The 22,646-nt window shown below is 40.8% G+C and overlaps 1 protein-coding gene across 6 annotated transcripts in view; it reads left to right on the top strand.

The window, feature by feature from the left end:
• Positions 1-22,646, top strand: part of CDCA7L (cell division cycle associated 7 like) — a 211,756-nt gene that overhangs the window by 49,504 nt on the left and 139,606 nt on the right. Inside the window, exon 1 of one of the 6 annotated variants that reach the window (XM_086397420.1) lies at positions 4,924-5,075. The exons of the other annotated variants lie outside the window; for them this stretch is intronic. The gene's annotated coding sequence lies outside the window, so the exon portion shown is untranslated. Of the gene's footprint in view, positions 1-4,923; positions 5,076-22,646 lie in introns of those variants that run through there. 6 annotated transcript variants of the gene reach the window in all.

The raw sequence follows: 22,646 nt of genomic DNA on the forward strand, positions 1-22,646 counted from the left end.
GATACACATGCATAAAAAGTGTGTTTATAAATCGATAAGGCCATCAACCTAACTGAAAAAATGAGCACATAAGCAAGCACCAGACAAAAAGAATTACAAATGTCCTTGAAACGTGACATGATTCTCCACCTCATATTCCATTAAATAAGACTGTGAAAAGCAGTCAGTTGTCAGACTAGCAAGGTTCATTCTATTTGGTGACTGTTTTAGGACCACCCTGCAAATTCTCACACAAATGCATGAAGATATACGTACAAGAATTTTCACAGCCACATTGTTTTGAATAGATTAAGTATTGGAAGCAACCTAACTGTCCTTCAGTGGCAGATGGTTAAATAAATGAAAATGCACCCCCAGGCCAGAGTATTCTGTGGATGTTAGAAGGAATGAGATAAATCTGCATGTGCTGATGTGGAAAGGGGTTCACTGCGCCTGGATCAGTTGCAGAATAAAGTGTGGAGGGTGATTCTGTCCATGTGAATGTTGGTGTAAGCACAGAATGTGTCTGGGATCATGCACATCCCTCATAGCAGGGTCATACCCCAGGGAAGGTGAACACAGAGGAGTGCTTAATACAGTCTTCTGAGCTGTTTGACTTATCTACAATAAGCATGTATGAAATCAGTGATATGCTATTGAAAACTTTTAAAATCTGGGCACCCTTCTTGCAAATCAAAGACGATCTGAAATCAGTCTTGGTTTGGTAAACTCACAGCTGGGCATAGAAGGAGGTGGGGTTGAGGGATTTAATACTGTCTTTTTGCAAAGATGCCTTATCCATTTACAAAATTGCTTTCTTATATAGACTTCTTGCAGTAACTTTAGTTAGTGAGTTGAAGCCATTTGCAAAGGTGTCTCAGACTGAGAACAGTCACCTAACCCCAGAGGGACTTCACAGAGTTCAGATTTCTTGACTGAGGAATGTTCTTCCTTTCACTCTTTACAGCACACTCTGTGTTCCATAGTGTGTCAGGACCAGAGGGAGGCTCTGGACAAAATTTTGTTTCCGTGTCCAGGAAGGCCTACACAAGCCTGGTCCTGGGTTGGGGGCTGTGCCCAAGTCGAGCCCTTGGTCCTTCCCCTCCCTGCACAGCTTCTTGGGGTGCACAGGCTGTGGGGGTTCCTGTCAGGCCTACTTGCCTAAGCCCTCTTCAAGGAACTTTTACCAGTTGCCTACAAGGACATGATGAGGAAATTTGAAGCCAAAATCAAGATTATGCAAGGGAGGAAAAATAGAGATGCCAGCTCTGAGGCCCTGCTAGCTTTTTCTCTGATAGTGTGGGAAGAACACAGGGCACCGAAGGGCACTCATAATGCCAGGCTGTCCTCCCGCAGCCCACCAAGTGCTCCTGCGACAGACTCAGAACACGCCTTAAAGCACACCACCACTGGCTCCTTACCTGCCAGACCCTTGGCCCAGAGAGAGCCAGTGGGCTGGACACTGGGAGCGAGACCTGAGTGGAGACCCCGTCCAATGAGGAGAGCAGCCCCTTTCCCTGTCCTAGCCGGTGGGATGTACGGTCCAGTACCTACTAAGTTTGGGGATACACAGATTTTCTTTCATCCTCTATAATTTTACATCCTTTTTTGGTGGTGGGGAGCTACTAAAATCCATTTTAAGCTTTAGCATGGAAGTTGGGTTTCTATTAGTAGAAGCCAGTTGCACTGTTCACAAAATAATTGATGAATCAAAAGGGGTTCTACTGCAAAAATAAAAGCCATGTTGTTTTTTTTTTTTATCACTGTGATTTGCGTCACTTGCTTCCTAGCAATCCATCTGATTTATTATGACGTCTTCATGACTCCGAATTTAGAATATTTATCTGGGAACTTAAGTCTCTTAAAGTGGATGCTGTCTGTTTTGGGTTTGCTCATACAAAAGTAATTTCTGAGATCCATACAAAGGAAAAACATAGCGGTAAGATACGAAACCCTTAATTACTCTAATGTATGTACGAAGCTCTCTCACAGCACCTCCTCCCTCCCCAACCTCTCTTAACTCCTCGGGCGCGATCCGCTAGCTGAGGCATCCAGCCCATCGCAGCTCACTTAAACGGCTGCAGGAAATTTGTTTTACAAGGCTGGTTTTAACTGAACTACCTGCTGTGCGGCACATTGCTACTGTTTGTGAAATGAATGATGGGAAAGGCAAGTCTGTGATTTCATTTGTTCAGACCGATTACTCACACGTTGCACACGGTATCATTTGCTTGTCACTTAATGACTGACCAGCCTGCCTGAATCATTAGTGCTGCGGCGCAGTGAAAGGAAGACCTCGGCATAATGAGGCGCTGAAGGAAGTGGAGTGCTGTTTTACCTAAAAGAAATGGTGTGCAGAAATCCAGCACAGCTGCAGGTGTTCCGATGACAATGTGGGAAGCAGTTAGCTTCCAATTTAGCAGAAAATTAAGAGCGAAAAAACTGTTATTTGTGAGAGAAGATACTCATGGCAGGCAATCATCCTCGCTCTGCGTCCACAAGATGAGCTTTCAGCTGTCTTTGTCGTGACTTAAAACAATTGGTATCTTGGGCTGCATTCAACACCAGATTGGTGCTTATTATCTGCAGTTTATTCTTTCTTGGGATATTTTGTTTTTTTTTCCCCCCCTCTATTTTATGGTTAATTTGCTTGCTTGAATGTAAAGCCATTTAAGCTGAAAAATCTGGATTGTGGCTGATCATTGTGCCAGGGCTCTGAGCTGTATGATACAAGATAATTGGCAATTTTCAAATTCATAATCCATTTTGTTTCACTCGTTCCCCCCATCCCTCCCCGGGTCCCTTCTGCTAGCTTCTCTGCCCTGTTCTTCAGCATAATCTTTGAAACGGGTAACAGAGGGAAGGTGGGGGGACTAGATTCCTCCACTCAGGACCTGAGGCTCCTGAGACTCACCTTTGGGGAAATGAAAGACCAAAACTCCATGATACAAACCTGTCCACCTCCGGGAAAGCAGTCTCTCCAAAGCAGATAGATACTTCCCCGTGAAAAGACTGAATTTCATTTGGAACCACAGTTCCAAGTTCTATTGGTAGGGTAATAAAAAGATTTTGGCTTCACTCGAGAGTCTGCTGTTTGAGGCAGACAAGAAAACCCCGACGTTCTATAAAGCAACTGCCAGTCTCCCGTTTGATGGGGGTCCAATGGCTAGATCTAACATAGCGTATTCTGGTCCTTTTATCCCTTGCCGTGCCAGTCAAGGTGATATTGTTAATAGATGAAGATGCCCAATCTCTTCACCGGTTAGGTAGCTCTAATACATAGTATATCGTATGCGTGTTACCTTTTGCTATGTCAGTCAAGGTGATGGTAGATAAAGCTGCCCAAATCTATGTCCACTGATAAGTCTAGCCCACAGGATTTCATCCCAGTGGTGTAAGCCCTTCGTGTTTCATTCTTTTCTATTTTCCTGTCACAGCAGTGTCATCTGAGTTGACTCATTTCAGTCAAGTTATTCCTGAGCAACAGAGTTCCCCTCAGGAGATTTCTTTAGAGATGTGGTAGTATGTTCTGCTTCCTCCGGGATCTCAGGCCAGTGGAGTAGCGTGTTTTATCAGCAGTGTTAGTAAGGGTGGTAACAGAGGGGTGTTGAACAGACAAGGGGTCTGTGAACAGTAGTCCTGCTGCTTCAGCTACATAGAGCACGGAGATTCTGTCGAAGGAGGGACTCTTCAATGGTATATGTACTTTTTATTCTTCGCAGCAGCCAGCCCTGCTTTACCTAAAAGCAGGAGAACCCCCTTGCCACTTTTCTTCTCTCTATTAATTGCAAGTCATTTATTTTCCTGTTCTGTCACTCTGACGTTTCTACGGGCATACCTGCTCACAGCACCAGTTAAAACTGTAAAACATTATGTTTCCCCATTTTGTAATAATTTTCCACTTGAATCGTAATGTTGTTTTTCAGGTACATTTGTGTGAACTAGCAGAAGGAAAATGCAAGAGAAAAAAATAGAGAGCATGAACGTGGTGAGCAATCACAAACCAAACAAGCATCAGATTAGTAGCCAGAGGAGAAAGAACAACCAGAGAGAGGGGATAAAAGGCTTTCCACCCTCAAATGCTGTTTGGTGTTTATCTTTCATACACTGTCTTCAGGCTTTCACCTTCCTCTCCAGCTCAGATATCGCATTCCCTTTCACCATAGCTGTGTGTGTTATTTGAAGTGCTGGCAAGCCTACATTTCCAATTTCTGCACTGCTTTCCGTGGTAGAACTTGGGTAATCAGGCCCTCCGAATCCCAGGTGTGGATTTTCATCTTGCTACTTCCTCGCAGCTAGCCTGAGAAGACACTCAGCCGCACTCTATTTTCATGTCCACTAATAGTCACTCAGTCTCCTGTTCTGCCAATTTGGTGCATAATATTTTCATTTTCTCTATATACATTTTCCAATACTCCTGTCAGCTTGCAGCATCTACTTCATTAAGCTTCTCCTCCCCCCGGTTGAACAGCCATCAGCAGTGAAGGAGCCTTTGTGAGGTCGAGGGGGGATTGATCTTGTTTTCTCCACACACTTGCAGACCTGCCAAAGCAGGAGGATTTACTGCCTGTCACCCAGATTGCCCGGAGGATGCTCCTTGTCCCATTTGTCACGCGGCTTCCGTTGCTCACCAGGCGCTCAGGCTTGTAAACCGATTTCTGAAAATGTGAAAGGATTATCCTCGCTCATAAAATGCAAAATTTGCTTAACTGCCTGCCGCAGCATTTGTTTTTCAAGAGAGGCTGATTTGAATTACAAAGTAAGGTTGCTGTGGTGTGGGGAGAGGGTGGTGATGGCCACCGGCAGGCCGGCCCCTCCTTCGGGAAAGCCAGACAGCAAGGAGCTTCATGAAAAGCCCAGAGAGGAAGCTAGTGTGTTGCCTTACGTAGAATACACTGCAAAACAAAGCAGTGGATAAAGCATCTATTTCTTTTTTCATTTTAGGGTTCTTGGTCCTGTTTGGTCTTCCTAAAGGGCATGCAAAACAGAGCATTTGAAAAGAATTCCACTCCAGTCGCTGTTTAACTTTTATTAAGTAATTACAGATTCTAAATAGAATCCACAGATCTGGACCAAGGATAGTATCTCCATATTCAGTAAGTCCAGCAGCAACTTCCTAAATATGCATGTGAAAGCTTTCATGTCTTTCATCATTTACCAAATCCCACAGTGAACCTATTTTTATACTCAGCCCAGACTTAAACCAACTCCCACAAACTGAGTTGAGAGTGACATTTATAACAGACTCCAGATAGCAATGTATTTTTATAAAATCATCAACCAGCCACTGCCCCCCCCCCCCCGCCAAACTGTTCCTTTATTAAATCTGTATCTTTCAAAGAACACCCTTTAGGACTAGCAATAAAATAAAAGGCCGTGAGCTGGGGGATCTTCCTTTTTATCACCCTTCCTTCAGGGCAAACGAAGAAAGGCTGACTCACCACCCCTCCCTGAAGATTTCCTGCCATCAGTGATTGTGTCTTATTTAGAATCTATAAACCAAGGACCTGTGCTGGTGATTGGCACATTGTAGGTGCTCAGTACGTGGGTGTCTGAGTAAATGGATGAAGGGTATGGTGTGGGGGCCATTTATTTCTTCCTCATTTTCAATGGATACTCTCAACTCAGTTCACTCAAGGCAATCAGTAAAATCCTAAATTTATAAAAGGATAGGGTAGATCTTTCTGGTGAGAAGTGAACTTTTGTTGCGGGAGTATGAAAATATAAAGTTAAAGATTGATACAAGGGGATATGAAAGAGAAATGTTCAGGTGTAGTCTTATGTTATAGATGAAATAAATGATAGATATGGAAGTAGGAAACAGGGATGTTAAGCAATCAGCTGAGCTAAATGTCCATCCGTCCTCTTTAGAGGAGAGAGGAAGAAAACTGATTTTAGCATCTGAAAATGAGGCATTTCAGGATCAGGCTTCCCTTTTCATTTCAGGATCCCCTACTGAGTCAGGGGATGTTTCCTTCTTTCTGTTTTTCTTTTATTTTTTGTCTTCACTCACTAGGTAAGCTATGCCCCTAGGCTGCTACATTCCTCTTCACAGAGGGAAATAAGGCAGGACAACAGAAAATTCTGCCCTGTCACCGAAGAAATTAAACAGTGTAGAGCAGGAAAAGGAGCTGGGGATATAGAAACACAGAGAGAACTATTCTATGTAATGTGATCCAGAGCCTCCTCTAAGCCCCATTTTGACGATGTTTGACCATTAGTTATTCTTTTTCTCTAGCTTCCACAATATGAAACTCAATTTTTTTTTTTTTTGTCCCATCCTCTTCACTGGTCTCATTTTTAAAATACCAGTCTTTTTTTTTTAATCACTGGACTATAGTTGATTTACAATGGTGTTAGTTTCAGCAAAACCAGCAGTTATATATATACACACACACATACACACACATATGCACATGTGCATTCTTCTTCAGAGTCTCTTCTCACATAGGTCATCACAGAACATGGAGTTCCCTGTATTATACGCTAGGTCCTTGTTGATTATCTGTCTTGTATATTGTATTGTGTGTTATTAATCCCAAACTTCTGATTTATCCCTCCCCTCATATTTCCTCTTTGGTGACCATAGGTTTGTTTTTGATATCTGCACATCTGTTTCTGTTTTGTAAATGAGTTCCTTTGTGCCATTTTTTAAAAAGTATGTGCTATAAAATGCTATTTGTCTCTCTGAGTCTAACTTCACTTAGTGTGATAATCTCTAGGTCCATCCATGTTGCAGCGAGTGGCATCATTTCATTCTTTTTTATGGCTGAGTAGTGGTCCATTTCATATATGCCACGTCTTCTTTATCCATTCTTCTGTCAGTGGATATTTAGGTTGCTTAATGTTTTGGCTGTTGTAAATAGTGAGCATTGGGGTACATCTTTTCCAATGATGGTTTTTTAAGGAACCTCTGTACTTCTCTCCTCTTCAGTCCCCTTCAGTGGCGCTCTGCTGACTATCAGAGCAGCCTCGCCTCTCATTTGGAGGTCTGGTGTTCTCTGCCTTTCTGGGCTGGCTCCTTCTGGGTGCTGTCTTCCTGGTCTGCGCGGTGCAGCTCCGTGCTCTCTGTTGCTGTCAGTGGTGCCACTCTCATCCCTGTGCCCTGCACGTGTGATTATGTAATTACCTGGACTTCTCTCACACCTTTCCCCCATCAACTCATCAGTCTGGCCAAGTGATATTGTCATATCACTGTAAAAATCTTTTCCATTTTTCTCCATTTTTACTGTCACTATCTCAATTTAGAAATTTGGCTTTATATCTGAAGTGCTGTTTTGGCTGAGGCTGTTCTCATCACCAACACTACTCACAAACATGTACACACACACCTTCACCTTCTCATGTATCTGACTTGCAGTTGTCAGGTTAATTAGTGGAAAAACCTCATTTCCATTAAATTTGCCTCCTTAACAGATAAAAATAGTTTCCTAATTGAGAGAACAGCATAGATTTTTTGTAACTCTACTACTATCTCTCAATATAAACCTAAGTGTGACAATTTTTTTTGTACCTTAATACCAAGAGTATTACTTTCTATAGTTTGGGAATGCAACTAAGAAAACTATCTATAGGTTTGAAAATCACTTCTCTCTTTAGAATTCAAGGATCTCCAAACTCCAACTTTGTTGATCTGAAAAATGTTTTTGTCCACACTTAATTCTTTCTGAATCCCTTCAAAGATAAACTTTTATCCATGTAGTTTTCAAAGGAAAGAAGAGAAACATAGAGCATACAGAAATTACCTGAACATTGGTATATGTTTCTTTTTACTTAGGACAAGCTTAAGTAAAGCGATTTTACTAACACCCACATGATTTGTTCTTACAAAAGGACAGCTGATTATTTTAAAACACATTTGAGCAGAGGAATTTTGAAACTGATTTTTCTTCATAGTTTTACATGGGATGCAGGGGTGCTAGGGAAGTAGTAGCAGGTCCTTTTGTTGCAGGAAAGCGGACCCCTTCCAGGGCCCGAAACTGGGCTCTTCTCTAACATTCAGAAATGAGTTGTCCAAGGAGACACATATGCTGACAAAGGAAGAGATTTTATTGGGAAAGGGCACCCGGTGCAGAGCAGTAGGGTAAGGGAACCCAGGAGAACTTTTCTGCTGTGTGGCTCGCAATGTCGAGTTTTATGGTGATGGGATTAGTTTCCGGGTGGTCTTAGGCCAATCATTCTAATTCAGAATCTTTCCTGGTGGTGCATGCATCGCTCAGTCAAGATGGATGCTAGCCAGAGGGATTCTGGGAAGTGGACCGACAGGCGGTGTCTCCTTTTGACCCTTTACTCTGTATTCCTTATCAGGATCTCCTGTCATAAAACAACTCATACAAATGGTTACTATGGTGCCTGGCCAGGGTGGGTGGTTTCAATCAGTATGCTTCCCCTAACACTTTGGTTCATCTGAGGTCTTGGATGATTTGTAACTGTACAAAGTCAAGTTGGGACTTGTGTTTGGGAGAAGGGACAGAATTGCTAAACAGCTGTGCTTAATAAGGAGAAAAGACATTGAGGCTGCAGAAGGCTGGTCTGAGGGGAAGGGGATGAGGAAGCATCTGGGCAGGGGGAGAGGAGCTGGGCAGCTAGCCTGAAATGTGGAGTGCTATGTGGAATGGATCAGCCAAGAGAAATCCCTGGTGTCAAATGAAAGGTGAATGGAAAGGCTTTCAACAGCATGAATGATTGAACACTCTGAGAGCCCATCAAAGAGATCAGCATATTTGGGCATATTCATGTAATGGAGGCATCCATTGCAGAAAAAATGAATTAGAGCTACATAAGTTAATATGAATCATGTAAGCTTGATATTGAGTGAAGCCTCTGCAAAAGCAAGTGTCATATGATGCAATCTATACAAAAATTTAAAACTTGCAAACAATTATGTCCTTTAAAGATATCCATAAATGCATGGGCATTAGGAAGCATCACTATGTACAAAGCTAGTGGAGGTGATGGAATTCCAGTTGAGCTTTTTTAAATCCTAAAAGATGATGCTGTGAAAGTGTTGCACTCAATATGCCAGCAAATTTGGAAAGCTCATCAGTGGCCACAGGACTGTAAAAGGTCAGTTTTCATTCCAATCCCTAAGAAAGGTAATGCCAAAGCAAGCTCAAACTACCACACAATTGCACTCATCTCACACGCTAGCAAAGTAATGTTCAAAATTCTCCAAGCAAGGCTTCAACAGTACATGAACCGTGGACTTCCAGATGTTCAATCTGGTTTTAGAAAAGGCAGAGGAATCAGAGATCAAACTGCCAACATCTGTTGGATCACAGAAAAAGCAAGAGAATTCCAGAAAAACATCTGCTTTATTGACTATGCCAAAGCCTTTCACTGTGTGGATCACCACAAACTGTGGAAAACTCTGAAAGATATGGGAATACCAGACCACCTGATCTTCCTCCTGAGAAATCTGTATGCAGGTCAGGAAGCAACAGTTAGAACTAGACATGGAACAACAGCCTGGTTCCAAATAGGGAAAGGAATAGGTCGAGGCTGATGCTGTCACCCTGCTTATTTAACTTCTATGCAGAGTACATCATGAGAAATGCTGAGCTGGATGAAGCACAAGCTGGAATCAAGATTGCCAGGAGAAATATCAATAACATTAGATACACAGATGACACCACCCTTATGGCAGAAAGAGGAGAAGAACTGAAGAGCGTCTTGATGAAAGTGAAAGAGGAGAGTGGAAAAAGTTGGCTTAAAACTCAACATTCAGAAGACTAAGATCATGGCATCCAGTCCCATCACTTCGTGGCAAATAGATGGGGAAACAATGGAAACAGTGACAGACTTTATTTTTCTGGGCTCCAAAATCACTGCAGATGGTGACTGCAGCCATGAAATTAAAAGACGCTTGGTCCTTGGAAGAAAAGTTATGACCAACGTAGACAGCATATTAAAAAGCAGAGACATCACTTTGCCAACAAAGGCCCATCTGGTCAAAGCTCTGATTTTTCCAGTAGTCATGCATGGATGTGAGAGTTGGACTATAAAGAAAGCTGAGGGCCAAAGAATTGATGCTTTTGAACTGTGGTGTTGGAGAAGACTCTTTAGAGTCCCTTGGACAGCATGGAGATCCAACCAGTCCATCCTAAAGGAAATCAACCCTGAATATTCATTAGAAGGACTGATGCTGAAGCTCCAATACTTTGTCGGCCTTATGTGAAGAACTGACTTATTGGAAAAGACCCTGATGATGGGAAAGATGGAAGGCAGGAGGAGAATGGGATGACAGAGGATGAGATGGTTGGATGGCATCACCGACTGAATGGACATGAGTTTGAGTAAACTCCAGGAGTTGATGATTGACAGGGAGGCCTGGCATGCTGCAGTCCATGGGGTCTCAAAGAGTCGGACATGACTGAGTGACTGGACTGACTGACTGACTGATAAATGCATGGGAATAATAAATACCAAATGCAAGATAATGGTTATCTCTGGGAGTAGAGAGTTAGAAATGTAAGTAAGGAGGGATACACAGTGAACTTAAACTCTTGGTTAGCATCATTTCTTGAGCTAGGAAAGGGGTACATGGCACTAATTTGATTTTTAACATTTTGCCCTCTCATAAACGCTTTATCATGTATTTTTTGAATAAGTTATCTTTAAATTTTGACTTACAGAAAAATTGCAAAGAAAGTAGAGAGTTCCCCTATATCCAAACATACCCAGTTCCTTCTGTTTAACATCTTACATTAATGTGGTACTTTACTTTTAATTGATGAACTAGTGTTGGTTCAGTATTTTAAGCTGATTTCCTTAGTTTTTACCTAATGCACTTTTCTGTACTAGGATCCCATCCAGGATACCATGTTACAGTTAGTCATCATATTCCTTAGGCTCCTCTTAGCTATGATTGTTTCTCATACTTTCTTTTTTTGTGTAACTTAGAGGGTTTTGAGGGTATTGATCAGGTATTGTATAGAATGTCCCTCTATTGAGATTTGTCTGATGTTTGTCTTATGATTAGACTAAGATTATGTGTTTTTGGAGGAAGAAGGTGAAGTGCCATGCATGTCACATCATATAAATAGTACCTAACTTCTCACTTCTCACTATTAATGTTGACCTTGATCACCTGGCTGGCATAGTGTCTGTCACATTTCTCCAGTGTAAAGTTACCTCGCCCCTCCTTTTTTTTTTTTAAATACTTTCCTCTTTGGAAGGAAGAATAAAAATCTCTCCCCTAAATCCCTCCCCCATTTCTCCTTCAGATATTAAGGCTTTACTCAAGGGCCTTCACTGTATGTAGCCCCCACGTAAGAAGTAGTGTGTTACTGTCTACTTATTTCCTCAAAACATATTTATATCAGTATGCCCTCACAGATATTTTCGGTTATAATCCAATGTTACTTTATTTATTTATTTATTTTTACCTTTTTTTTTTTTTTTTTTTACTTTATTTTGTTACTAAAATTTTTCCAGTTTTGGCATTGGAAATACTTTCAGTTGGCTCCTATGATTGTGTTGGGTTGTGTACTTGTTTAAAAAAGCATTTCCTTACCTTCTGGTACTATAAGGTGCTCCAGACTCACCTTGTGTACTTCCTACCTGGGTCCTAGAACCAATCATTTCTCCACGGAACCTGGGCTACTTTTACTGATTAGTGGTTATTATAAACAAAGGTGTGGGTGCTGGGTATGCTCAGTGCTGCTGGGATGTTGGTGCTTCTAGGCCCTCTCGGTAGTCAGAGCAAGGTATAAACATATATCTTTAAATATTGTCTCTATATAACCATTTGTATCTGCATTAAGCTAAACATGAGTTCATACCGATGTCTTCAATTCTAACTCATTATTGTATGAGTCATCCTGTTCTCTTCCCCTTGTCTGTTAATTCTCATTCCAACATAATTATTTCTTTGTTAAGCCAATCTGGAAATTGGAATAAGAGAAAACGCTGTATGCATATGAGGAATGGGTATTAGTAGTTGTTCTGCCACAGCAAGTTAATTCTGCTGATCCTCAGCCTACACAGGGAATTGAAAACACAGTAACTGAACTGTCATAAGACTGTAGCCTGGAAGTAGAATATGTGTACATCCTACTTTAATACACAAACTGTACACACACACTGGAGAAGGAAATGGCAACCCACTCCAGTGTTCTTGCCTGGAGAATCCCAGGGACGGCGGAGCCTGGTGGGCTGCCGTCTATGGGGTCGCACAGAGTTGGACACGACTGAAGTGGCTTAGCAGCAGCAGCATACACACACACACACACACACACACACACACACAATTTTATTTTTTAAATTTTATTTAATTGGAGGATAAAAACTTTACAGTATTGTGATGGCTTTTTCTATCCATCAGCACGAATTGGCCATAGGTATACATGTGTCCCCCCAGTCCTAAGCCCCTCCTCTCCTCCCCCCACCCCACCCCTCCAGGTTGTCACAGGGCACTGGCCCTCGGTGTTCTGCTTCAGGCACTGAACTCGTGGTGGTCTTCCATTCTACATGGCGATGTACATGTTTCAATGCTGCTCCATGTTTCAATGCTGCTCTCTCAAATCATCCCACCCTCACCATCTCCCACTGAGTCCAGAAGTCCGTTATTTACGTCTGTGTCTCCTTTGCTGTATGTAGGATTGTCGGTACCATCCTTCTGGATTCTATATATATACATTAATTTACAGTATTTGTCTTTTTCTGACTTACTTCACTCTGCATAATAGGCTCTAGGTTCATCTATCACATTAGAACTGACTCAAATGTTCCTTTTATATATATGTTCCTTTTTATAGCTGAGTAGTATTCCATTGTGGAGAAGGCAATGGCAACCCACTCCAGTACTCTTGCCTGGAAAATCCCATGGGCAGAGGAGCCTGGTGGGCTGCAGTCCATGGGGTTGCTAAGAGTCGGATTCGACTGGGCGACTTCACTTTCACTTTTCACTTTCATGCATTGGAGAAGGCAATGGCAACCCACTCCAGTGTTCTTGCCTGGAGAATCCCAGGGACTGGGGAGCCTGGTGGGCTGCCGTCTCTGGGGTCGCACAGAGTCGGACACGACTGAGGCGACTTGGCAGCAGCAGCAGTATTCCATTGATACATACAACTTTAATACAGGATAAGAAAACTGAACTATAAAAGAACAAATTCATAAAACCTAGTAAACCTAAACATTTACAATCCAATTTTACAAATACTCAATTAAATTAAAATTAAAAGAATAATATTATTTTACCATAAACTATTAAAATATAGCAGACCTAGCAGAAGATTAGCAATAATCAGTTTAGAGAACAGCCAGCAGGAAGTATTATCAGTCTTATGGATAATAAAATAAAGGATTAAGCTGGGTTCAAAAGTTTTCCTTAAAATTCCAGGCAATATTTGAGACTCACTCACTCATTGGAATTCTTTAATACTATTTTTTTTTTTAGCACGTGAGAAAATCCTTATATATATGGGTGGACGCTTGGATCCTATTAGTTTACAAATCTGACAGAAGCCTCCCAAAATCTTATAAACCCATTAGAAGCCTAATTAAAATATTTATATTATGGTAATTAAAGAAGATACTGCCTATGCATCCAAACCAAAAATTTAGCACGAACAGGCTCTTGGGAACTAATGAAAGAATTTTAATGTGCTACCAGTAAATTTTACTAATTTTTGATAATTGCTAATGCTTTATGGTAAAGGCCAATAATAAAAGCTAGAAGAAGATTGTTGATTGCTTATGGGGCCAATTACTTTTAAAATCTGTGATGTCAAGAAAACTTCCAAACAACTAATACTTTGCAATGAGACCTACAGCACACAAAACAGTAAATGATTCTATACCTTTGGAATTTCCAAAGAGTTTCCCCCAAGAATAAAGGAGACGTATGCCCTTTCCACCAGCCTTCTTGCTCTTCTGTGGAGCTACTGGCAGTGTGTAACTGGCATAACATGATAGTCCCATGGAGTCGTCATGTTCGGTCGCGTCCTGCAGGCATCAGTCTGTTTACAGATGGAGTTGGATTACCACTTATCTCAGGCTAGTAAACAGTGCTCTGCTGTGTGTAAGATCTTGAAGCCCTCAGAAGCTCTTATTTTTGTGACCACTGCAGAGAGAAGAAGAAAGAAAGCCTGTGGTTCCATTATGGGAAATCATAACGTGTTGGATAACATGAGGCTTAGTTTGAGGCAGGAAAAAAAAAAATAAAAGGAAGTTCATTTGCAGTTCAGTTATGTCTGAACGGATTAACAGTAAATATAATTTGTGAACTATTACTATTTCCTACCCCAGGCAGGTTTTATGGTTTTCTACAATTATCTGAAACGTACTTTACAGACTTTTGATGGTGAAAAAAATATAAAGATCTACAATTTAGGTGGTACAGACAAGCTTTGTGGTAAAACAATTTGACAGGTTTCCTTACCAACACAGAGAAGGGATTTATAACACAGTAACTGGGGGAAAAAAAGTAATTTTTAGACCCATGGAGATTGCTTCATAGTTTCCTTTAATTAGAAGTAGAATTCCTTAAGTGGAGATTCATATTTCTGATATTGTATTATCTTTTCTAAAAGAAGGGATTTATATTATTTTTAACACACTATCAAATTTGCTGTAAGAAGTAATTTTTCTATCCGTTGGCTGTAAATCTTAGATTATAAAATCAATGATAACAACTCAGAATTTGTAGCAATGCACTTAGTTAATTGTGTTCTTAGTTATTGCTAGTTATGAAAATATGTGATTTTGGAAATCACTAACAGTAAATGTGTCCCTTTAAATCTCCAATTTGGTCAACTTTTATACAAAATTACTGCCTCAAAAGACCTCTATTACATTGAACAATTCTCCAAATATCATTAGTTAGAAAAGATAGTAATATAGCCTTAAATTTTGTTTATCTTTCAAAGGATCATATAATGTATGTATTGCTAACCTAACAACCAACCCCAAAATTTAGTAGCTTGAAATCATAGTTGATTAATTCCCTTGATTCTGTAGGTTGGGTGGGAAATTATTCTACCAGGCCCTCTGAGGTCACTCATTCGGCTGCATTCAGCTGGTGGGGCAGCTTGGAACTGGCTGTGACAGGATGGAGGGCCATTCTTTCCAGTCCCCTGGAGATGTCACCTGGGACATTTCACTTCTCCTTCACAGGGCCTCTTATCCCTCAGTAGGTTGAACTGAACCACTTTTAAGGAAGGACTCCAAAAGGGCAAAAGCAGAAACCTACACTCTTGAACTTGGACATCACTTCTACCACAATCTGTCGGTCAAACCGAGTCCCAGAATGGTCCAAATTCAAGCGATGGAGAGATAGACTCCATCTCTCTTGATTGGAGTAAAGTATTCTGGGAGCCATGTTTCCCAGGCTCCCACAGCTCTATAATCAGAGATGCCAAAATTCAGTCCCCACTACTAGCTCTGCAGGTTATGCAAAAAACAGCTCAACATACTTTACTGCTGTCTTCTAAAAAATTGTAATAACTACGCAGATCTATCAGGACTGCCAATAGGAATGATGTCTCCTAGAGTCATGCAAAGCACATATACAAGTTGAAAATGGTTGTCCTCCCCGATTTTGTGTTTATGAGCACAGTAGGGAAGGTAGTAAGGGCTGGGATATTGGTAGACTCTTGTGGTGACAGTGCAATAGAGTTTAGACACCAGAAATCTTAGCCTCAGGTATTGATGATGACAATAAATTGTAAGCTTCAAAAGCTCAGACCACAGAGTTAGTCTGTCTGAAATGAAATTCCGTCCTCATTGTTAATGAGTTTTGTGATTTTAGGCAAAGTCCTTCATGTCTCAGTCTTCTCATCTATAAAATGGGGATAATAATGATACCATGCACCAACTTGTGGAAAGAATTCATTGATGTAGAGCACTTAGAAGGTGGCTGGCATCTAGGAAATGCTGCTTAAGTATTTGCTCTTTTCATCACCATCACTGTCCTCATCATTGCTGGTAGAAGGAAGAATCCAACTCATTGGGTACACTGTTGAAAAAGGGGGAGCGATTTCTTTTAAAGCCAGAATAATCATACTGTATCATCTTCATATCCAAGCTAAATGTTTGGGACGAAAAAGAAAATTTTGAATGTTTCTAAAATACAATTTTAACCAGGAATTTATCTAAAATCTTCAAAATTTAAAGACCTCCTCTGTTTCATCAAATAATCAGGGATGGCACAATGTTAACAAACATGCTATGCTATGCTAAGTCTGTGTGTCTGACTCTGTGACCCCATAGACAGCAGCCCACCAGGCTCCCCCGTCCCTGGGATTCTCCAGGCAAGAACACTGTAGTGGGTTGCCATTTCCTTCTCCAATGCATGAAAGTGAAAAGTGAAAGCGAAGTCGCTCAGTCGTGTCCGACTCTTAGCGACCCCATGGACTGCAGCCCACCAGGATCCTCCGTCCATAGGATTTTCCAGGCAAGAGTACTGGAGTGGGGTGCCATTGCCTTCTCCGGTTAACAAACATACATAGAACTAAAAGATGAAAAGCAGGAGTTATTCAGTGACTTTGGTTTGGATATTTTATTCACAAATCTGAAGTTTTTAAGATGCCTCTGAGTAAATCTCTCAGAAATTAAGGGATTTGTAGTGAATATCAGTGAGTTTCCATAGAAAATATGTTGAATATGTATTTACATGTTACATGTTAGTTACCTTCCCAGTCCCCTCCCCTCAAAGTTCTGTTGCATGAACATGTGCATGTGTCTGTTTATAATTGGTGACAGTCCAGGAATCCATGTCTTTTTTAAAAGATAAATCTATTTTTTAATGCTTTTGGGTTTTTTTAAATTATCTTACTGAAGTATAGTTGATTTACAATGTTGTGTCAATTTCTCCTGAGAGCAAAGTGATTCAGTTATACGTATATTTATATATACACTCTTTTCCATATCCTGTTCTGTTAGGCTTATCACAGACTATAGAGTGTAGTTCCCTGTGCTGTACTGTAGGACCTTGCTGTTTATCCCTTCTGTATATAATATTGTTATTAGCATCCGCTAATCCCAAACTCCCAATCCACCCCTTCCCTACCTCCCTCCCCTTTGGCAACCACAAGTTTGTTCTCTGCGGCTGTGAGTCTGTTTCCTAGGTAAGTTCATTGGTGTCGTATTTTAGATTCTGCAGATAGGTGATATCATATGGTATTTGTCTTCTCTCATTCTGACTTATTTCACTTAATATGATATTCCATAGGCCCATCCATGAGGCTGCAAATGGTATTATTCATTCTTATGGCTGAATAGTGTTCCACTGTATCCAAGTGCCGCGTCTTATTTATCCATTCATCTGTCAGTGGACATTTAGGTTGCTTCCAAGTCTTGACCGTTATGAACACAGAGGGTGCATCTATCTTTCTGAATTATACTTCTGGCCTGATATATGCTTACGAGTGGGATTTCTGGATCATATGATGACACTATTTTTAGTTCATTTATTTCCTTTTGGCTGTGCCGAGTCTTCTCTGCTGCAAGTGGGCTCCCTCTAGTTGCACTGCATGGGCTTCTCATCGCGGTGGCTTCTCTTGTTGTAGAGCACCGGCTCTAGAGCTATGGGCTCTGTTACTGCACAGCATGTGGGATCTTCCTGGACCAGGCACCGAACACATGTCCCCTGCGTTGGCAGGCAGACTCCTATCCACTGGACCACCGGGAAAGTCCTCTTTTGTCTTTTGAGGAACCTCCATATTGTTCTCCATAGTGACTATACCAATTTACATTTCTACCAACAATGTAAGAGGAGTCCTTTTTCTCCACACCCTCCAGGAATCCACATCTTAAAAAATACCCCAGGGAGTCCTTATGATTAGTCATGATTGGAATATGCTGTTCCTTCTCAAGTGTGGTCTGTGGTCTAGCTGCATCTGTATCACCTTTTGCATGTTAAAATGCAGAGTCTCAGGCTCCATCCTGGCCCTCCTGAATCAGAATCTGCATTTTAACCAGATCTTCATTTGATTCTTATGCACATTAAGATGTAGAAATAGGTAGTGACACACGGTGGCACTTTTGTTCCATTTCTTAAATTATTCTCAACCATTACAGTTTGCACTGAAATTATTAGTTATGTGATTACTTATAGCATTCTCATATAAATTCTGTCATTTCAACAAAACTATCCACAGGAAGATAAACCAACTTTTTTTCATACCTGGTGTTTATGTCTCAAGGTTATTAAGCCTTATAATGATGGCTTTAAAATAGCAATCACATACGAATATGTGTGTGTATATATATACACACACACACACACAACGTATTCAAAAGCAGAGACATTACTTTGCTAACAAAGGTCCGTCTAGTCAAGGCTATGGTTTTTCCATTGGTCATGTATGGATGTGAGAGTTGGACTGTGAAGAAAGCTGAGTGCCGAATAGTTGATGCTTTTGAAGTGTGGTGTTGGAGAAGACTTTTGAGAGTCCCTTGGACTGCAAGGAGATCCAACCAGTCCATTCTGAAGGAGATCAGCCCTGGGATTTCTTTGGAAGGAATGATGCTAAAGTTGAAACTCCAGTACCTTGGCCACCTCATGCGAAGACTTGACTCATTGGAAAAGACTCTGATGCTGGGAGGGATTGGGGGCAGGAGGAGAAGGGGACGACAGAGGATGAGATGGCTGGATGGCATCACCGACTCGATGGACGTGAGTCTAAGTGAACTCTGGGAGTTGGTGATGGACAGGGAGGCCTGGCGTTCTGCAATTCATGGGGTCACAAAGAGTCAGATACGACTGAGCGATTGAACTGAACTGAATAGCTATATATGTTATGTATAATTTTCTTTATATACATGAAATTATTCTGTATACTACAGAATATATATAATTATTTATAATAATAATGACACAGAATTATATGTATGTATACCACATGTATCTATGCAGAATCTTTGTGACTAATTAAAAGAGATACTAATAACCATACAATAGCTACCAATTGACAGCATCTTTATCTGTTAATATCTCTACTCTATATATTTACACATACATATATTAAGCATAAACCTCAAATTCTCCATAATAAACCACAACACTATTTTATCATTAATTTAATAGTAATTTAGGTGCTCTTGCTTAACATATAGGTAAAATTCCCTAGAGCTATGCTTCTCTTTCCTCTACCTTTTAAGAAACATTAGCAATGTTTCTTTTAAGAATCATTAGCAGCTGTGGTACTTTAGAATTAATTGCTCTTTAATAACATTGCTCAGTTGTATATGGCTTCACTATTAGAGTCCTCCAGTGGGTAAGACATAGTATAATCTCTTCTTATGACTTTTTCCCTCATCCATCCATCCATCCATTCATTCATTGAACAAATTACTATTGAGTTCAATGTGTTTCGGCCTTTGTCCTCTTACAGAGGATAACAAAATATGTTCTATGTCTTTGAGAAACATCAGTCTAATAGAAAGGCAGACAAGAAAGTCAGCAGTCATAACTAGATTCAATAAGTAGTTTAACAGCATTTTAAGGGGTACAACAAAGAGCATCACAACTGAGGAGGGCTCAGATAACCCCCGTCCTAATGGATGAGCAGAGTTAGCCCGGGGATGTGGGGAGGAGGGGACTTACAGACCGAGGAGGCGAAACAAGTGAGCATGTGAAATAGCCTTATGTGTCTGGGGATTGCTTCAGTCTGGTTGGAATGAAGTTATGTGTGTGTGTTCGGACATGTCATTGAAAATGTTGGCAGAAAGGCTGGGTTGTGAAGGCCAGGCTGAAGAGTTTCAGTGTTACGTTGGTGGCAGTGGCCAGCCATCAGAGGATTTCCTAAAGGGAGTGAGATGGTCAGAAGTGCACTTTGGAAAGAACACCTGGCAGATAAGTGAAGGACAGAACTGAGACAGGGGGGCTGCACTGAACGAGTCTACAGGCCAGAGCAGGGATCATACTGGGGAGAAGACAAAATCAGAAACGTGAAAGGCAAAACAGACATGGCTTCATGCCCTGTTGAGTCTCAGGGATGCAGAAGAGACTCCAGGATGACTCCTCCGAGCTGAGCTGGCGGAGGTCCTGGGTGAGTGATGGTGTCAAATAGGAGGAGCCGGTTTGGGAGGTGAGAAGACACACTGTTGGGAGCAGGTTGAGTCTGAAGAGTCTTTGCCTTCCCCACTGGAGGTAAACAGCTGGCCTAGGGCCCGAAGGAGAGGTGCCCAGTTATTTACGGAGTGTCCACTGTGTGTGCAACCAGGAATCATTCTAATTCTCGTGTATAACCATCTCAGCTATCACATGCTGGTAAGGGGCGTTCTGCCCTCTGTATACCATTTACTTCTGTGAGCATCTCCCTTTAAACAATAAACAGAGTTAAGCAGAACTGTATTTTCTCTTGTAAACTATGAACCCTGATCTCACCGAACACTCCGAGGTGCAGGCACACCTTGTTTTATTGGGCTGCAGTTTATTTCACTTTGCAGATACTAAGTTGTTGGTTTTGTTTTTGTTTTGTTTTACAAATTAGAGATTTGTAACCACCCTGCCTTGTCGAGCAAGTTTGTTGGTGCCATTTTTCCAGCAGCAATTGTTCACTTTATGTCTGTGTCACATTTTGGTAATTCTCACAGTATTTCATTATGATTATGTTTGTTATGGTGTTCTGTTATCAGTGATCTTTGATGTTACTATGGCAAAAAAAAATTATGCCTTGCCAAAGGCTCAAATGATAGTCTGCATCTTTTAGCAATGAAGTATTTTTCAACTGGGGTATATACATTTTTTAAAAGATATACTGCTGTTGAACACTTAATAGACCATAGTATAGTGTAAGCATAACTTTTATATGCACTGGGAAACAAAAAAATTCATTTGACTCACTCTGTTGCCATATTCGCTTTATCGGGGTATCTTAGAACTGACCATAATATCTCTGTCTGCCTGAAATAGGTTTCTTTCAGATATAACCTCCCACATCCTCTCTCACCAGTTGAGTTGAATCCCTACCAAGAATTAGCTGTATTTGTTCCCAAACCTGTATATCCCAGTCATGGTTGCTATTTTAATTATATAATTTAATTAAATCTTATGTAGAGCAATGAAATATCAATGTGAGAATAAAGAAAGTTGTGGTTTCAATGAGGACAAAAGCTGAAACTTTGAGAAGACTTAATAAAAATACGTTCTCTTTAAGAATTACTGTAAAATTAGTGATGAGACAAGTATGATAGGTTAGGGGAAATAGTCATATTCTGGAGGTGCTCAAGTGTTCACTGGCTTTGCCTGTGTATTAATTTTTCACTCCCCTTTGTGGAAAGCAGGCAGGAACTGCATAAGGATTGGGTGTCTATGATTAATGCAAGAAAGATATTGAGGAATTCTAATCAGAGGATGCATTTTCAAAGGCAAAGTTTTGACCCTCCATCAAAAAACTGAATTGACAAGTTAATTCATTTATAATTTTACATTAAAAATGAAATGTGTAAGCTATGTACATTGACATTCAGTTGCTAGGTCCTGTCCTACTCTTTGCGACTGCAGCACGCCAGGCTTCCCTGTCCTTCACTATCTCCTGGAGTTTGCTCAGACTCATGTCCATTATTGGAGAAGGAAATGGCAACCCACTCCAGTGTTCTTGCCTGGAGAATCCCGGGGACGGGGGAGCCTGGTGGGCTGCCATCTATGGGGTCGCACAGAGTCGGACATGACTGAGGCAACTCAGCAGTAGCAGCATGTCCATTGAGTCGGTAATGCCATCCAACCATCTCATCCTCAGTCTTTCCCAGCTTCAGGGTCTTTTCCAATGAATTGGGTCTTCACATCAGGTAGCTAAAGTATTACAGTTTCAGCATCAGTCCTTGCAATGCAATGAATTTTCAGGGTTTGATGTATGAATCTTTAAAAAAAAATGTTTCCTCAATTTAGCCGACTTTTTTTTTTTTTTAATTAAATAACCAGTACCGGTCCTGATCCCTCTGATGAGAGGGTTTCTAGTACATATGGCATCTCTGGCAGATATTGTCTATAGCTTGAGTGCCTAAAGAAACAGGGTGGCCGCAAAGAACAGAACCTCAAGTCCTCAGAAAGCCTAGGATCCTCTGCGTGGTCTTTCATTATCAGTTTAGGCTCAGACAACTTTTTTTTGCTCTCTACCCATTATTTCTCTTGAAAAATGGTGATTTTAAAGCAAGTCAACCACATTAAAAAGTTTGAAATGCCAGAGACAGTGACAATTTTGCTTTAATTAAACAAGCTCTTGCTCTAGTCAGACCGTAAGGGATGTCTTCATTTCATATCATTTAGGATTTTCTGCAGGCATATTGATGTTGGGAGCTAAGGATTCCCTAGAATGTGATATTGCTATCTTATTTGCTCTCACTTTTTAAAAAAATGTGCATATATATACACGCATATGTATGTATATGTGTGTATACACATGAATATATATACTATTTGTCCACTGAAAGCAATTATGTGCAATTAAAGCACGTCAGTTAGCATTTCATGCATCATACCACATTACATTTGCCAGAAATGAGGGATTAATGGGGCTTATGTGACACCCCAATGGTTAATCCATTGGCTAAATTTGGAAGCATTGCCACTGAATCTATCTGAAATGCTAGCATCTCTAGAAGCTATACCCTCAGTGATTATTAAGGAAATCAGCAAAAGAAATATTTTCTTTTGCTTCTTTTTAAACACCTTTTATATAATATATACTACAACAGAAAGATTATGAACTAGTCACTCATCA

Source organism: Bos grunniens, chromosome 4, assembly GCF_055505025.1.
Source record: "Bos grunniens cultivar Pamir isolate PY7600 chromosome 4, Bosgru_T2T1.0, whole genome shotgun sequence".
Taxonomy (NCBI): Eukaryota; Metazoa; Chordata; class Mammalia; order Artiodactyla; family Bovidae; genus Bos; species Bos grunniens.